Consider the following 18,022-nt stretch of genomic DNA (forward strand, 5'->3'; position numbering starts at 1 on the left):
TGACTGCATCTCAGCTTATATGTGCAGAGGCAATAGATACATTTAAGTTTAAGACAAAACTCTATGAATTAAGGAATTGTTAATTTGCATTTAAAAGTTAAATTAAACTGAAAGTCAAGAGAAAAGGGCAGAGTGGAGGGAAAACATACGAAAAGGAAGATAAGATAAAAGCTACTGAAGCAGAACATTTAGGGGCTTCCATTTTTGTCTTGTTTTACTGAGCTGATGAGCCGCCTTTGAGTCAGCTGGGGTCAGCAAAGAAGACAAGAGCAGAGTGGACAGTTCTCTCTGTGAGGTCTGCGGTCATGAGTCTGCTGCAGCTCACACATGCACACACACACAAGCATGAATTTATACATGAAAAGTACATCAGCAGATAAATGCAAACAGCCCAGATGTGAAAACCTTGGATTATCTGACAGATGGACACTTACACATGCACAGACTCTTTGATGTCTGAAGGTTCAGACATCAAAAAATATTTCTCACTTGCACACATACAGTGGTGGGAAAATGTATTTGTCTCTTTGTAAATTTCTTGACATTTTTTCGTCACACTTTTATTTCATATTATCAAAAAAATTCAATATCAGACAAAGATCAATGGTGTTTCTATGCAGCTTTTCACTTCCGATATTGGAACTTTGAGTATTGGCCGATATTGATATTGACCCGATGCGATATCAATAAAAATCAAACATACTTTTGTTACTTACGTTGCAGTGTGGAACATTAGAAATGGTTTGATCAAGTGATATGGACAACAATACGAATGAGAACAACTGACCCATTTATTATTAATCAATGAGTCTGTATGAGGGAAACATGCACTGGTGGAGATCTATGCTGGGGCAGACTAAATGCTGGAACAGGGTGCTTCTATCGGTGTCCTTTTATCTGAGATTTTAAATGCAGGCCGATATTATCTGATACTAATTTTTGACAGATATCGGAGTGAAATCAGATATCAATACTGGATCAGGACATGCCTAACAAAAATCATCTGAATACATACCGTACGTATAATAGATAAAAAATTTTATAAACCAGTGTGAAAAAGTAATTGCCAGGGTGTAACACTACACAGAAACTACATACTTCAGCTTTAAAATTCCTGTTCAGTACAATGTCAGTGGTTACCATGGAACTGATAAGAGATTTGGTGTGTTTTTTAGAAAGGATACACTGTTAAAGCTACAAACTGAATGGCAACAGAAGGTAGGAAGGCAATTTTTTCTGTCTCTTTCTTATTGTTGAATCTTGAATATTAAACAAAAACTGATGCAAGAGAAAACTGAGTTTTGTTTTATGTTGTCTTAATCTGATCTTGAAAAAAAAATTGATGATCTGAACATTTAATAGCTTTCTAAGGCACATCTCAGCCTATGCTTCTCAGTGTGAAGTGTATCTCAATCACACAAAAGCTGCAGAAGCTCACATAAAGACACTCATTTGGTATTGAGGTCAAGAGGTTCAAGTCAGAAATCCTGGCCACTGAAGCAGCCTGTACACTGTAGTGTTGCTTCAGCCCCCTTATTGCTGATTAATGGCACTTGGCTGGGGAGAGGGAACAGTGAGGGGCATGACTCTTATCATTACTGGGCATTTCAGCGTTTGGCTAATTGGCCTAGTTAATCCACGCGCCTGCATCCATCCCCGGGTAGAGCGGTTAGTCAGCCTTACGAGTGTATGGCTCACATAACATTTGGAGCTGAGAAAGGGGAAGGAAACCCGAAAGGCAACAGCTGTGGAGGAAAGGCATTGTGGGATTTTTGCAGTATGCTTTCAATTAAACCCTGCTACCTTCACCAAATCCTCCAAAATTCTAATGATGTACTGTGTTGCCCATAAACTACTTAATTTAGTTTGAACAACAGTGACTTGTCTGGGATAGGTATCTGAACTGCTGGGGAAACCAGATCATTCTGATAAACACACATTAGAAGGGGGTTTAATATCTTTTAACAAAGATACTGTATCTACCTCTAAATGTGAATGGATAAAGATGACAAAAACTAAGCAAATGGCACAACCTTTACCATTTTCATCTAACTGCTAAGTTCAACTTCTTTACCACTCTGTGCCAATGAATAAATCATGACCTTTACTGTGCAGATAGGAGTAGATGTCAAAAGGCTGGAAAAGCACGAAGTTGCCATTTAAGATAGAATAAAACCACAGTATATTCATTACAACGAGCTGGTCTTCCTCAGTGGGTGACTTACCGCTCAGCCTTGTAACATTAGCTAATTTTAGCTTGCTAAAAGCTGTATTCAGTGTTCATCTATAGAACACATTTCTGAATGTATTTGAATCTAGCAGTGAATATTGTTTTTACTTACTTTGATAACCAATGTTACAGCCACACAAATGGGGTCATGCTTAATCACACTGCTACAATACATCATTGTAAATTTTTAGTTTTTTTAAATATAGGATTTCATTAACATACTAACAATTGGTTGTTTAAAATTTTACATAACCATGACACTGTATTCTAAAAGAAGTGTGCACAGTTTACAATACACTGTTATGTGTTTTACTTGATTTAATCTGTTTTTTGAGTTACCTCAGTGCCAGCTGCTGCAGTCCTTCAGGGGAACAAAGAGGTGGAAAAGGGGCAGAGCAAGCATATGGAGACCTGCAGATTGGTTCATACCACAACCCAGAACTATAGGGGGGAAATGGGATTTCCTTTGTTATTTTTAGTTAGGTTTTTGTATATTCTCCCCTTTCTGTATTTTGTGGGCTGATCAGCCAGTATTTAAGTTTCCCCTTTGTTTCATTTAGGTAGGTATGTTTCTTTAAGTTTTTTTTTGTCAGTTTGAGTATAATTCAGTTACTTTTACATCTTTTATGGGCCTAGTATTGTCATATTCTATTATTTACCCAAATTTGGGTTAGATAAAAAACAACTTTTAGGACCTGTGCCTGACTGTTTTACTGCTTGATCCATCACACTTAAGATCTTCAATAAACAGGTTTATCAGGATACTGGAAATGTTATATAGATTTAACCTCACTTTTAGATATATTTAAGTCCCTCCTTTCCTGCTCTTCTCTCTTTGCTACTGTGTTCTTCCCTCTCTCTCCCTGTCTCTTGCTGTAGGTGAAGAGTTGCTCTTACAGATGAAGGTCTAATTTTGTCTCTCTACAGCTTCCACCATCACTCTGTTCCAGGGGGATCTGAACTGTCCATGCAGCTGGTGAGGATCAAAGAGTTGTTGACACACTCTGAACTGACTTGTCAAGGCTACCGTGTCTGCCTGACACTGAGTTTGTACTACAGAGCCTGCAAAGAGCTCCGTGGCAATGATCTGCTTTAGTAACATCTGCTGGATGGAAAAAAAAACTATGCTGGGAGTTAAAAAAAAGACACAGAGGCACTCTACTAGATGTCTGTCTATAATATGTGAGTAGCTGTAAGCTGCGCCGCTGACTGGTGCCATGTGGGGTGGGTATGATGTATGATGTTTGCTTCTGCTCTACAAAGAGCAGAGCTGGAATGTTTTCACCATCAACAGCTTCTGTAGAACATGTGAACATTCATACAAATGTGTATTTGGATACATATGGTCAGGCAATAAATATTTTAAAAACAATAAAATTTTTAACCACCAAGATCAGTGGTCAAGGACCTTTACATTCTTAAAAGCAGAACACCGTCTAAATAAAATGGTCTAGCTCCATAAAATCGCCATTATCCTTGCTAAAAAGATAAATATCCATTCTATAAAATGCATTCCTACCTATCCAATGTCTGCTTACTCTTGTAAGGTTATGAGGAGGCTGGTGACTATCTCCAGGAACCACTGAGTGTTCATCTTTGTCATGCGCTTCAACTCTTTGACAGTATTGTCACAAGATCATGAAGGAAGGAAGGCAAGAGAAAATAAATCACTACTAACAGTGTGGAGCAATGACTTCAGCTATTGTAGAGAAGACTGTTTGGATACGTAGTCAGAACCAGAAGTGGTGGGATTGTTATGGGATGCACTTCACTGTCACAGACTTCTTTCATAATTTTCAGTCATTGTTTACATCAGGATTTACAGTGTCTGGCATCTTCTGGTGATAAATTAGGATGCATGTCTCACATCAATGACGTACAAGCCGGGTAAAATGGAACATCACTGTTCAGACTTCAGACACTTTGAATACAATCAGATATGTATCCTATTTAGTACCATATATGAAAAGATCACAACTGGACTGTTCAGACTGCCATATAAAAGCTGGATGTGGATCACATATGGGCATACAAATCGGATTTAGGTTGGATTTGCCTTCTGTCTTAATGTGTACTAGTTTGTATATGGCTATATACTGTATAAGTTTCCCATTAGAAATGGATGACAAATTAATATTAAGCTTCTCATGATATTCAAATTTTTAGAGACGCACTTGTAGTGTCATATTTTGATCCTTATATATATCCTTTTCAATTAGAAGAAATTTGCTGTCAAGTTAAAACATTAATTTAAAACTAAATCTAGTTCCACTGTGAACAATTTTTCGTTTTACTGTAGATTTTTTTATTAATAAAAGTACTCTTTTTTTTTTAAGAGAAATCTGAGAAGTTAGAAAATACAACTACAGAATACAAATATATTTTATATATCAAAAGTACTAAATAAAATGAATAATTTTACATATTGTCCATCTCAGACATGAGGGTTTCCGAAGCTGCAGATCAAAGAATAAAATCCTTTCGCATAGCAGGCGTGCAGCCTGAAAAAACATGGTTGCAAGAGGCTAAGTCTCCCCTGTGGTGCCTGTTGCTATATTTGCCCCAAGACGAGCAGCGAGGCTGGGAAAGATGAGGAGGAGACGCCACTCTGACCTCTCCTCAATTAGGAGCCATGGTTTACAGTACGTCTCCTCCCTCACACCCGCTGCAGCAAGAAACCGCCAGGTGAGAATAGGTCTCATGGGGTTTCCACATTTGTGAGAAAAAAAATATATGTATGTTGTTTTTATATAGAATTGTTTTTTCAAATTATGTTATTGTCAGTCTGTGCTATTATATTCATGCATAGAATATATACTATACTATTATATATATATATATATATATATATATATATATGTATATATATATATATATATATATATATATATATATATATATATATTATAAATGCTATATGTGATGTCTATTTGGAAGGAACTTTAAATCCACTTAAAAAATGTATTTTCACTGGCTTTTTTCCACCTGCAAAATATGAACAAAATTAAAAACATCCTGTTCCAAAGTGCTGCATAAATTTAAACCATTAAGACAATTACTTAATAGTTTAAATAAAAGAGATAAAAGTAATGAAAAAGGTTTTTAACAGATGCAGTGTCCTTCTTCTGCTAACAGGTTCATGTTCTTTTTAATTTTTCAAATGAGGCTCTCCTGGGTTTGTCTGTGTCTCAACTGGTTGAGGCTAATGGCTACTGATACCAAGTCTGGTTCTCTTGCAGTTAAAAGGAAGTGATTCCTCTCCATTGTCACCCCAAGCTTGTTTAGGATGAGTTAATTCATCAGAGTGGGTGTACAAATGGCCTGATAGGGATATAAAGACCTGCTGAATGTGACTGTGTCGGACTGAATCAACATTGGGCTTTTATAGGCTAATGTGATTCTCTTTGAGGTCCAAGCTGCCAATTCTGATTTAGTACACACAATAATAATACATACAACCTCAATTTGCGTAAACTTAGTTTTAATTCAACATTTACATATAACATGTAAAAAACAAAATGTCCTGTGGGTTCTTCGATAGAGACAGAAGCTTTGAATCTGACAGAAAATTAAAAGAATGCAAAATTAGTCACATTTAAATTTAAAGCGCATAACAATTAGCTAATTTCTACAAAGTTAAAAAAAAGTGCATCAAATAACCTGCTGACAGACTGACAAAAAGAAGAATTTTTTTCTTTTTGATGCATTTACCGTACTAAAAAGGAATATGATTTATCAGTATTTGAGCGGCCCTGATGACAGAGAGAAGATCATGGGAAGGCTAGCGAACTGTTTGCCAGATCACAAGACTGAATCGTTTGGAGAATTGTCCAATTGGCTATTGCAATAAACTAAACTGTCCACAAATTAATTTCAAAAGTACAGATGAAACCAAGATAAACTTCATTCATCAATTTGGTAGTTGTCTGCATGGTGACAGAGTATAAAAGTCGTTTCTCCTCTGTAAATTTGAAGAAACAAACGTAGACAACAAAAAGCTTCATAAAACCAGTGTAAGTAGATAAAAATAAATCCAAAAATGAACATGAGTTCCTTTTTGCTGCACCTAGGTCTATCCAACCAATGTTTCTACTGCAGCCCCAATATTTCTACTGCAAAATAAAGATGTGCATTCTTCAATTTGTTTACAGTCAGTAATCTGTGCCCCGGGGTTAAATATGTTGACAGATGGGGCGTCAGGTAAAAACAGACCGAGGTGAGAGGATGACTAAGAGCTGTGCTGCAGCCTCATACCAGGTGACCCTCAAACTGAACAACACACATACACACCAAGACACACACACACACACACGCCGTCACGCAGTGGGAGCAGGAAGGAGGTGCACACGCCTCAGAAAACTGGAACACACATTCCCTCATCCTCAGCCTCTCCCTCGCTCTTCCCTGCTGCTCTGTCTCCATGCATCTTTGTCCTTGCACAAAAATAGCAAAAAGATGGGAAAGTCCCATGTGTCCACCTTAGACATACGCTGCAGCTTTTTCCTCTTTTCCACGTTTAATTTGCACCTTATTCAGACCTCCTTTCTCAGATTGAACCTCCTCTACACCTTAAAATTTGGTTATTGACTGCACCTAAAGTGCCAGGTTCTTCTGACGTAAAAAAAAGTAAGAGCATAATTAGCACAGTACAATGTATACACTTGTCATTGCAATGTCAATATGTGCAATTTCACAATCACAAAGGGCTGTTTTAATGCAATATTTAGCAGGAAATAATACTTATGGTGCCAAGATGGCTGAACTTTATTTCTGATTAATCAGATTCCCTGGACTCAATAGCAAATGTTAACTTAAGGAGGCTGAATGCTGACACTAAATCAAAAGGTGCTGTGAAAGTGACAGAGTTTGGCTGAAGAACAATCGTTAATTAACAGCATACTAAAGAGTAAGGAACACACTAGACAGGTCAGAGATTAAGCTGTAGAGTTTGGTGAAATGTTAGGAGAAAAAACAATATCCCAAATTTTGAAGAGCACAGATCAATGCATTATCTAATAAATGGAAACCACATGGATATGGCTCAACACTGACTGGCAAAATCAAAGACAATTTATCAGAAGCAGCCAGAAGATCTAGAGTACCTGTTCCACAGCTCAGTTGGATGATCTGTTGAAAGGACAATTAGTTTAGCAATTCATAAATCTGACCTGTATGGATGAACTGCAAGCAGAAATCAACTGTTGCAGCAACACTATAGAAAGTATTATGTGCAAGACAGGAAGTGGATACAACATCTGGAAGAATGTGATCTAGTAGGACGATAAAACAACATGCAAAGCATTAGGTTTGGCTTTACTGATGATAATCCATCTGAACACACTAACCCTAAAAAGAAACATGGCAGTGGCAGCATAATGTTGAGGGGTACTGTTCTTCAGCAAAAGTTGGGGAAGCTGGTCAGAGATGAAGAGAAGATGTAAGGAGCTCAATACATGTAAATCTCTGTGAAGGTTCATCTTCCAGCATAATAAGAACCTTAGACACAGCCTGAGGTACAAAGGAACAGATTTCACATTTATGTGGTAGAATGGCCCAGTCAAAGTACAGGCTTGAATCAGTTTGAGAATTTATAAAGTTAAAGTTTATGTTCACAGATGCGCTTCACACAGTCTACTCAGCTTTATCCGTTTTGTACAAGAGAATGGGGAAATTTACTGAAGTTTGTGGTTATATTAAACAATGAGGTTCAAAGGAGAAGGAATATTTTTGCCAGGTGCTGTATCTATAGTGGCAACAATATGTCATAACAAAGGTTTTCTTGAAAGATCATCATAAATTCATCCTATTTAACATTTAGAAATGATTAATAGGTTTGCCTCCTTATTATTGAACACAGGGGTATCATTTTTCTTTCCTTGAATACTCAGCAAAGATCTTTACTGTTAAAAGGTAGGGGCACATCTTTTTAGATTAATTTTTTTCTAGAGCATGTGAAGCTTCCCACCTGAACACCTTCAAATCATAAAGACTGCCAGATTCCAGTCAGGCTGAAATCCTCCTGTATGCACATTGTCCTCACCTTATGTGGGTCAAGACTGATGTTTCAGACTTAAACCTTTCCCGAAATAGCTGTGGGTGTAATCACCACCAAATTCATTAAGCACAGCTGGAGCGGCTCGACGAGTGGAAGTGAACACGTCTGTGCATAATTCCCCTGGGAGGAGTCTTTGTGTCTAGAAAAAGACAGCTGAGAGCTGCATGTTGCTCTTAAATACACACTAGATGTATTGATCTGCTCACTTAAAGCCTGAGACCAAGTGACACCGTTATAGATTTACACGACCATCGAATGGGGCGGGAATATAGGTCATCTGTTATGTTCTAATTGTGTCCTTTATATAAATCATTGGTGTTAATCTATTATGGATGAAGGCGTGTTCAGCATGCTGTCGTCTTCAGAAAAGGCGAATCGGAGTGCATGCTCAGACTAAGTTAGTCGGAACGTTGGTTAGATTATACTAAAAAAAAAAATCAACGGCATAATAGCTTATACCATACAGCGCAATGAAGAAGTATTTGATCCCACAGACATTTTTCAGTGTTTTATCACATTTAAATGGCTAAAATCAAACTAATTTTACTATCAAAGACAAGCTGAGTCAATTCAAATAATCTTTTTAAGTATTAAAGTTAAAAAGATTTCCAAACCAATCAACCAGGCCGAGGCCTGATTACTACCAGACCCATAGAATCAATAAATAACTTCAATAGAATTTGCCTGATAGCATGAAGAAAGCTGCAATATCTTAAAAACACACACACACAAATCAAGCCCAACCAAACGCAGAATTACTCCAAGAGTAGGTTGGGTGAGATCGCGTCATCCAGGAGATCACAAAAACACAGCAGAGTTTGCCTGCCTATATTAAGGTCAGTGTTCGTGATTCAACAAGAAAGGAAGGGATAATGACATTCGTTAATGCTGACCAAATAGGCCACAAAGGTCCATCTCACATTGCCCCAAGTCATCTTGATGGTCCCCAAGTAAAAAGTAGATCATTTTGGCAGGTGTGTCCCATTACATCTGACTTAAATGTAACACATCATTTGAAAAAAAAGAAAGAACATAAAATATACAGTGGGTATAGAAATAGTAGTGCTATAGTCTGGGCTTGTTTTGTTGCGCCAAGACTTGGACAACTTGCTGTATTTGAAGGAGACACACATTTATCTCTTAAACAATTCATGACCTTTAGCTCAAGGTCACTTTGGGTCATGCACTTAAATAGAGCATCCATGGTTGAAAAACCTCCAATTTGGCAGAACTAAAGCAATTCTAAAGCAGTGGACATATGAAGTCAGGTTTTTTCTTTAATAAATTATCACCTAAATCACCGGTGTCAAACTCCAGGCATTAAGGGCCGGTGTCCTGCAGTTTTTAGATGTGCCAGAGGTACAAAACACTGGAATGAAATGGCTTAATTACCTCCTCTTTGTGTAGATAAGTTCTCCAGAGTCCTGCTAATGACATAATTATTGTATTCAGGTGTGGTGCAGCAGAGGCACATCTAAACGTTGCAGGACACCAGCCCTTGAGGACTGGAGTTTGACACCCCTGACCTAAATGCATCTCTTTTTATGTTTGTCAAAAACTTACATTTCTTTTAAGATCTGAAAATTAAATGTGGCAAAAAAAAAAAAAGCAAAGACAGGAAAATCCCATAAGGGAGCAAAAATCACAGCACTGTTAGCATCTAAAAATACAATCCTTCAGAAAAAGGTTCAATCTGTGTCAGGCTGAGAGGCAACGTGTCATATTTCTAGTATGCCACTTTGAGCCATTTTTGGAAACAAAAAAGTAAAATACTCTTTTATCATTCTCATACTGTGATATAAATTTTGCACACAACACATGCACAGTTTTTTTTTAAATTTTGTATATTTATTTATTTTTGACAGATTTCCTCAAAATGTGTTTAAAATCGGCCTCCTCTGAGACTGCTCTTTCAGGGGCCTCCAACAACTGCTCTTTTGCCTTTGTGTTTTTAAAACAGAGATTACGAGGGAACAGAATGTGTCATCACATTACACGGCATTGTGTCTCAGCAAAAACACACAGGCAGCTCCCTGACAATTAACTACCCACTCTCGGCTGAGTAATGCCGCCGAGCCTCCAAAGAGACCCCTTTTTAATGTCACCAGATGACACTGCGTTACACAAGCGCAACACTGTGACTCGGTCTGCTGAGACAGTCTGCTGAAAGAAAAATATTGTGCACTTTCAATAGTCAGCGCCGAAGCGATTCAAGGAAGAACTGGTTTCAAAATGAGCTGAAAATGCATCGGCTGTGGGGGTTTTTTGTGTCTGGGGTGTGATCTGCAAGTGCTGCAGGTCTGCCTCGTTCAGGGCTTGACTGTCGTTGTCTTAAGGGAGCAGAACACATCCACCCAGACAGGCTAACAATAGCATTGTCACAGCTATTGAGGAGAATTTTGTGTAAATGGAAGCTGAGGATGGGATGCCACGCTCCCATGTTGGATCATCATTTGGGGATTACTCGGAGGAAGCGGTTCTTAAAGGAGGAGTGTTTGCCTGGGGCTGTTGCTGGCAAATATTTGGCAGAGTGAGGGCCGGGGAATGTCACCATGGTAACAATGGCACACCGCAGAGGCAAATCTGGCGAAAGGAAAGTTAACAGTAGCTGCTGATGATGGGAAAAGGAATATTATGCAGGTTGTCACAAACATCAACATTTAGAATTCTGATGGACAAAGACAATAAATGATTAACCCTATAACGCCAAACGTATCATATGTGATACATGAGTTTTTGAGACCTCCAAATGAGCAGTGTTACATTTTTTTCCCTAAAAAACCCGATGTATACAATTAGACACATGTAGTGCACTGATAATCCAACAGGGGGTAGTAACTTTCTCACCAGAGGCCTTTCCACTGATACTACAAGACTGCCATGGCAAAGGACTGGGACACCTGCGTTTTCAGCAGGAAAACTTTGCCAATTTTAGAAGGTTAAGGTAAGAAAAAAAAATTTGTTTTGGGGTGAACTATCAATAGGAACACTTACTGAGTTGATGCAATGTAAAATTACTTAGTATTTTATCATAATTTTTTTGTAAAACCGTGTTGAAAAGTGATGTATCAAATTTGATACAGTGGGTCAGTTAACTCGAAAAATCAGTCAATTGTCTTTTATTGTACTTCATGTATTTTACATGTATTTCAAGCAATGTACAGTCTTTTTTCATATAAACTAATGATATGTTTGCATGTTCATAATTTGGTACATTTATAGCTTAAAAATAGATATGCAACTTGCACCTTTTGCTTATTTTCATTGAAAACTGACCAATTCAAAGATAAAATAAACACTCTGTTTTTTGTGCCTGTGTGTTTTTTTAGATGGCAAAGACATACACTGTTGAAGATATTCTGAATATGATTATGGATGGGAATTCAAGTGACATTGAGCAGCTAGGGGAGGATGAGGATGAGGATGAGGAATGGACTCCTGCAAGGTTTGAGGAACACCCAGATAGCGGCGATGATGACCACCTGAAGAATGTCACGCTGTTGACAAAATCATGGTGCCTTTCAAAGGAAAATCACATCTACGGTGCTACATGCCAGGAAAACCTCACAAGTGGGGGTTCAAGATGTGGGGATGTGGTGGGCAAAGTGGCTATCTATATGACTTTGATGTGTGCCAAAGGGGAGGAAATCTTGACCAAGAGAAATCTGATGTTGGTGCTACAGGAGATGTTGTCCTGAAAATGACCTCAACCCTTCCAGCAGGAAAGAATCACAAAGTTTTTGCTGACAATTTCTTTACGTCAGTTCCATTGGTAGAGCACTTGAAACAAAGAGGAATCTACTACATAGGCACAGTCCGAATGAACAGGGTGAAGAATTGCCAACTGATGGATGAGAAAGAACTGAAGAAAAACGGAAGAGGGTCACTGGATTTCAGAGTAAACCAGGAAAACAACATCATTGTGAGATGGTATGACAACAAAGCTGTGAACCTGCTCTCTTCTTTTGTTGGTGTTGAACCACTGGGCAGTGTGAAGCGTTGGGATTGAAAAGCCAAAACCCACATAATGGTTCCCAGACCGGCCATTGTTGACACTTACAACAAGTTCATGGGAGGCATTGACCTTCTTGATATGCTTTCTGCACTGTACAAGTTCAGCTTCAGATCCCGAAGATGGTACATCTGCATTTGGTGGCACACCATCACAGTGGCAGTAATCAATGCATGGATCCGCTACAGAAGAAACCTGGAGAAACTGCATCCCAGGCAGAAACACCTGCCCCTGCGAAGGTTTCAGGCCTCTGTTGCCACTGCCCTCACAAGTGCATGAAAGGTCAAAAAGTGTGGCAGACCTTTGTCCTCTCCGGAAGCAACGCCAACCCCTCCTAGGAGGAGGAAAACCACTGAGTTGCCCCCTGATGTGAGAAAGGATGGCCTCAATCATTTCCCAACATGGGAAACCCGACAGAGATGCAAGCACTGTGTGGGCCACTTTGCCCATGTGTTCTGTAAGAAATGCAGAGTGCATCTTTGTCTGAACAAGGACAGAAACTGTTTCCAAGCCTATCATAATGCAAAATAAAAAGGTTGTGAGCCACAATATGTCTAGAAAATAATTGAAATGTTATGTTCTCGAGACTGCCACCCTGCCAGTTCCATTGGTGGATTTGTTATTGCTGCATTGTTGTAGCACTTTTTATGTTTGGAATTAACAATTTATCTGAGTTATTTGTGTTTTATTATGTTTTTGTTTGTTCAAGAAAAAATCATCTTTGAGCATTGTGACCCGATGTATCAAATATGATACAAAATGAAACTCATATATGGAAAATGATATTTGAAAAAAAATTTTTTTGTTTGTTCAGAGGGACCAATAAAGGCTCCAGTTTCAAAGAATTGGAATTTTCTGTCAGTTATTTCATGGTGTGGGCTTTATAGGGTTAAGAGACAGAGAAGCGCAATGCTTTTAAAATATTGCTTAAAACTTTTCAAACTACCCCTTAGTTTATTTATATGTTCATCTACTTCCTTGTATTCATTTAAAAGATAGATTTCAATGCTTTCTGCAAACTGTTTTTTAAGTTTTACTTTAGATTTTGTTTGGGGTTTCTTTTAGCAATTTTCTTCTTCTTCTACGCAACCATGACATCGTCATGCAATTTGAGGCTGGAATTGAAGTTGCTAAGAAATAAACCTCTAAAAAACAAGAAAACGGCAAAGAATGAAAACTAAGCACAATACTTGATAAAGACATTATTGTTTGACTGATTACCTAATTTAGGAGAGCTGTTTATTTCTGTTCATTTTAATAATTATATATTGTAGCTAAGTCAAACTACAAATTTAGTTTCTACAACAATTTCAATATTAAGTGCAAAGTCTCTCAAATTGCACACACACAAATTGTAAGCGAGTACAACATGCAACTAATATGTTGTTGAAGTACTTTTTGGTTGAATTTTAGCACTCAGGCTTCTTGAGTTCACACTTGCTATTAATTATAGAGAATCAGATTAACTTAAAATAAACTTCAACCATCCATTTACCATGCCATTTACATCCTTTAGCTATAGTAGTATGTTGCAGAGCGGTTACAAAGGATCAAAATTATCCCACAAAACAAAGGTTTTGTTTGAAAACAAAGGTTTGCACTCAAGAGGGGAGTGCAAAATTATTCCACATCATTATGCACTTTGAGGTACCAAGACTTCAGTCAATCCAAGAAAGATGAAATGAGGAAGGATTTTATTAATCAGCCTCAAGTTTCAAGTTCAACAAGAATGACTTGATGGGAAGAACTTCAACTTTTAGTACTAATTGTGAGAAAAAATCTGTGGGGTTCCCAAAGAATGGTGCAGACAAAACAAGTCTTCACAATCTGATAGATCCTAAGATGTAACAGCTTTAGTTTTTATTTAAATTTTTTTCCAAACAGTTTATCTCACAGTCAAACTACACAGAAAAATGTCACATTATGGCATCTGTGTTTAACAACTCAGCAGAGCCACAGGCTAATCGCCCCTACATGAACTGATACAGTAATTCATGCAAAAGTGGCCTTACTCAAGTATTGAATGTACAGCCTGACATTCCTTAATTAAATTAAATGTTCCTATTGAAGTAATAGATTTTTTTACTAGCAGTATACCATAGGAAACAAAGTTTGCATGTATAAATACTTGACATTTGTGACTGTGTAATCAATCTCTGTAGCAGAAGATTTTCACTTTTTACATGAAATTACTTAAATAAACAAGTAAAATATTAACATATCTGGATGAAATACTTAGCTTCTTCCTCACAGTGGCGCCTGCCGTAAATGTGCAGACTAGTAACAATGGCCAATAATGGCATATCATTTTTCTGTTATCTTTTATTTTGGTTGTTTATCCACCATTATCATAGCTTGTATGTGCTGTGTGGGGGTTGGGTGTGAGCAGTACTTACACAAGCGTGACTGACACTGCTAAGACTCTCCTCCTGCCTCTGATTGGTTGTTTCTGACCAAGAGATGTGTTTTCTGAATATGCTAATAGGATCAGAGGGATGGTTTTCTTCTTAGATGATCTTATTTTACACTGTCTGGACATAGTAACAGTTTTAATAAATATGCAAAAAGCATATTTATATAAAAGTTGCCTACTGTAGCATTAACTGAGTGGAGATGCAGTATAATTAAGAGAGATGAAGACCACCACAGGGTAACCAAAGGGAGTGGAATAGATCTCATAAAACACAACCTGACACAGCCCAGATGAACTGTTGCCATGATAACAAAATGGAAATGGCCCACTTTGTTGCTACAGTAGCCAAGCAAGGAGTAAAAGGAAAGGAAAGGCTGGGGGACTGAAAGTGGGGAGAAAAGAGGAGAAGGGGTGGGGACATGCTAGAAAGACACATTTACTGAGGAGAAGCCGACTTACACCAATTTATATCAGTTAAACGGTTAAATTTACTTCTCCTCTATTTTGAGGAAGAAGAAGGCTGTTGATTTTACTCAATATTGAAAGAGTACCTAACAAGACTTAAGAGGTTTTTTTTTTTTTTTTTGTTCACCCTGAGGCATTAAAACACTCTGGGATAATAGATTTTAACTACTTGAATGCTGAGACAATGTTTTGTTTTTTTGTCAATTCCTAACTAATTCTGAATCAATTTACCTTCAGAAAAAAGATAATATTTATGTTAATCATATCTCCATGAAAAAGGCCCTACTCATTAAGACATCTTTACACCTGTATTAGAGCACAGCAGGAGGGCCCTTCAAATCACTACAACAGCCCAAGTGAGCACCAGCTACTAATGTAGTAAGACTTTGATTGTTTGGGACTCCCTTCCAGGAGTTGCTCAGCTCTCGCCCTGTTTCAACTGTTTCTGTTCTTTGATTGGTTAATGAGGTGCACTGATCTTTTCCTGAGTGATTGCTCCACACCCACGCTGCCATTAAGGTTCGGTGACAGTTTTCACCACAGACACGTCAGCACACATGCAAGCTAATATCGCCCACAGCGTTGATAAATGCCCCGAGTTGAAATAGAGTAACATACACTTCATTGCTCATCTGTACAAGTGATAAATACACAATAATTAACATCTAATGATGCGCTGATAAAGGCACTAGATTGGAAACAAGAGTAGGTATGTGAATGGTTTTCAGACAACGCAGCAAAAATGGGTCTGATTGTAGCACCAGGTGTCTCCATGGAAGCACAGAGCTGCATGGAGACCGAAAACAATAGAAGGAAGGAAAAGGACTGGTCTCCAATCATTAAATTATCTATGCTTGTCCAATGCCCTTTAGTAAATCTGCTTGTGTTAACTGCATCAGTTAAAAAGGTTTCATATTTTTGCCACATTGCAACCACAATCCTCAGAAATTTTATTAGAGTTGTACCTACTTTTCTTTTTTGACAAATTCAAATCTGAAAAATGTGTTATGTATTTGTATTAAACCTCTTTGATAACCCTGATTAATATTCAGTAAAAACAACTCTCATCTATGTTTCCTATGTTGGCAACCAAAATCCACCTGTTTGTAGTTTAGTCTGTGTATCTAAGGGTATATTAACACCTGACACATTTGGTCGTCCCTAAACTGATCAGAGTTAATTTCCCCAGATGGTTCTGACCTTTTTGTACAGGTTTGAATATACTAAAGTAAACTCTGGTGCGGACCAAATAACTGGACCAAACAAACTCTGGTGCAGTTTGCTGGTGGTGTGAATACAGACCTGCCTCTATCCGAACCAATTCCAGGACTTTGCAAGCCATCATCGCTGGGCATCATGGTAAAAATTTATTCTTAGGTATTAATGCTAATGCTATTGTTACTACTGCATAGTGATTTTGATAAAATAGTACCAGATCTGGCATTTTCTGCTTAGCATGCTGCTGCAATTATGTTGTGGCTCAGGCCATGCAGAGTGTCTTGTCTCATTCGGGTTGAGGCACATTTTTGCCAACACTATTCCAAAATTAAAAATAGCCCATTACAAAACCTGCGCTGAATGAGCTGTTCTTTAATATTAAACTGATTCCAATAACACTCGTGCAAATGTGCACAACAGAAATGCAGCAGCAGGACTTCCAAAGATGTTCTTTTCCAACCCTATCAATTGCAGCAATGATTGTCACCCACATGACTTTGTTTACAAATTATAGTCCATCTGCAGCAAAGCACAGTGTGAAAGTAAAGTAAAGAAGTCACACTTAACTGGCCAGACAAACAATCAACCAGTTTCATTCAGTTCTCTTTTCACTGCTCTGAGTAGTTACACTGTTTGCTTCATCTCTGCCAAAGCTTGGCATCAAGTAGCCAAAATGTGTAAAAGCCCATTTTTTGACATCATAATCTCTTCACCCTCACACTTCCACCCATACAACTGCAAAATCCTCCAGTGTTTAGTCTCACACCTATGCCTTCACATCTCCTTTCCTCCTTTCTTCTTTCCACAGTCTCTATGTTATTATTCCTTCATCCTTTTCTTCTTCCAACCGCTTCTATCACCACCGTCTCTTGACTTTCTTGTGTCCAGACACGGGACTCTCCTCGCAGCAATGGGTTCTCAACTCTCCAGATGGCACAGTCATTTTCCACAGAAACGCAACTTCAAAGACTGGGAAGGAGCAGGAGGAGGAGGCAAGGGGGAAGGAGCCAAGCATCCGCCATGCTGACAAGTGATCTAACTCTGAGACACAGTCATTCAATCTCTTTGAGTGACCTGACATGAAGTAGGAGGAGGATGTATACTTTTCGTACATGCTGATATATTCCTAGCTGCTTTGGAACAATAATAATGATCAAAATGTCTCAGATTTTAAATGAGGTGTTCGAATGGGCAATGGTTTTTACTAGCAAAACAGTTATTTTTCATTTTTAAACAGTGCTAGATCGAGCAAGATGGAATGACAATCTCTCTTTTATAGCTATACTATTTTTTTATTTTTCCGAACAATATACATAAACACATTTATTAACCATAAAGCTAAAAAAAAATCTAGAATAAAGAAACAAGGTAGAACATAAAATAGAACCTGATTCAGTCACATTTGACATGACAGTGCTCACTTATTTCTTTGAGGCAGAAATCTACATTTTTCATATTTTTGGTTGAATAGCATGTGTGACCTCATCTAAGTCCCTAATGTAGATCATTTGCCATCTTTTCAAGTAATATTTTATAAGTCATATACTTCTATCAAGTTCAACACTAATAGTGGACACATCTCAGCACACAAAAAGGAATTAAGAATACAGAACAAGCACCAGTTGACCG

At 38.0% G+C, this 18,022-nt stretch overlaps 1 protein-coding gene and 1 long non-coding RNA gene across 4 annotated transcripts in view; one reads left to right on the top strand and one right to left on the bottom strand.

Annotated features, from left to right (window-relative positions):
* prkcab (protein kinase C, alpha, b) overlaps positions 1–18,022 on the bottom strand; it is a 104,987-nt gene that overhangs the window by 81,363 nt on the left and 5,602 nt on the right. The window lies entirely within an intron of this gene.
* Positions 10,977–13,190, top strand: LOC116735312 (uncharacterized). Its single transcript, XR_004342366.1, has 2 exons — positions 10,977–11,229; positions 11,615–13,190. It is a non-coding gene; the product is annotated as an uncharacterized LOC116735312 (long non-coding RNA).

The sequence above is a fragment of the Xiphophorus hellerii genome, chromosome 16 (genome assembly GCF_003331165.1).
Source record: "Xiphophorus hellerii strain 12219 chromosome 16, Xiphophorus_hellerii-4.1, whole genome shotgun sequence".
NCBI classification, from domain to species: domain Eukaryota; kingdom Metazoa; phylum Chordata; class Actinopteri; order Cyprinodontiformes; family Poeciliidae; genus Xiphophorus; species Xiphophorus hellerii.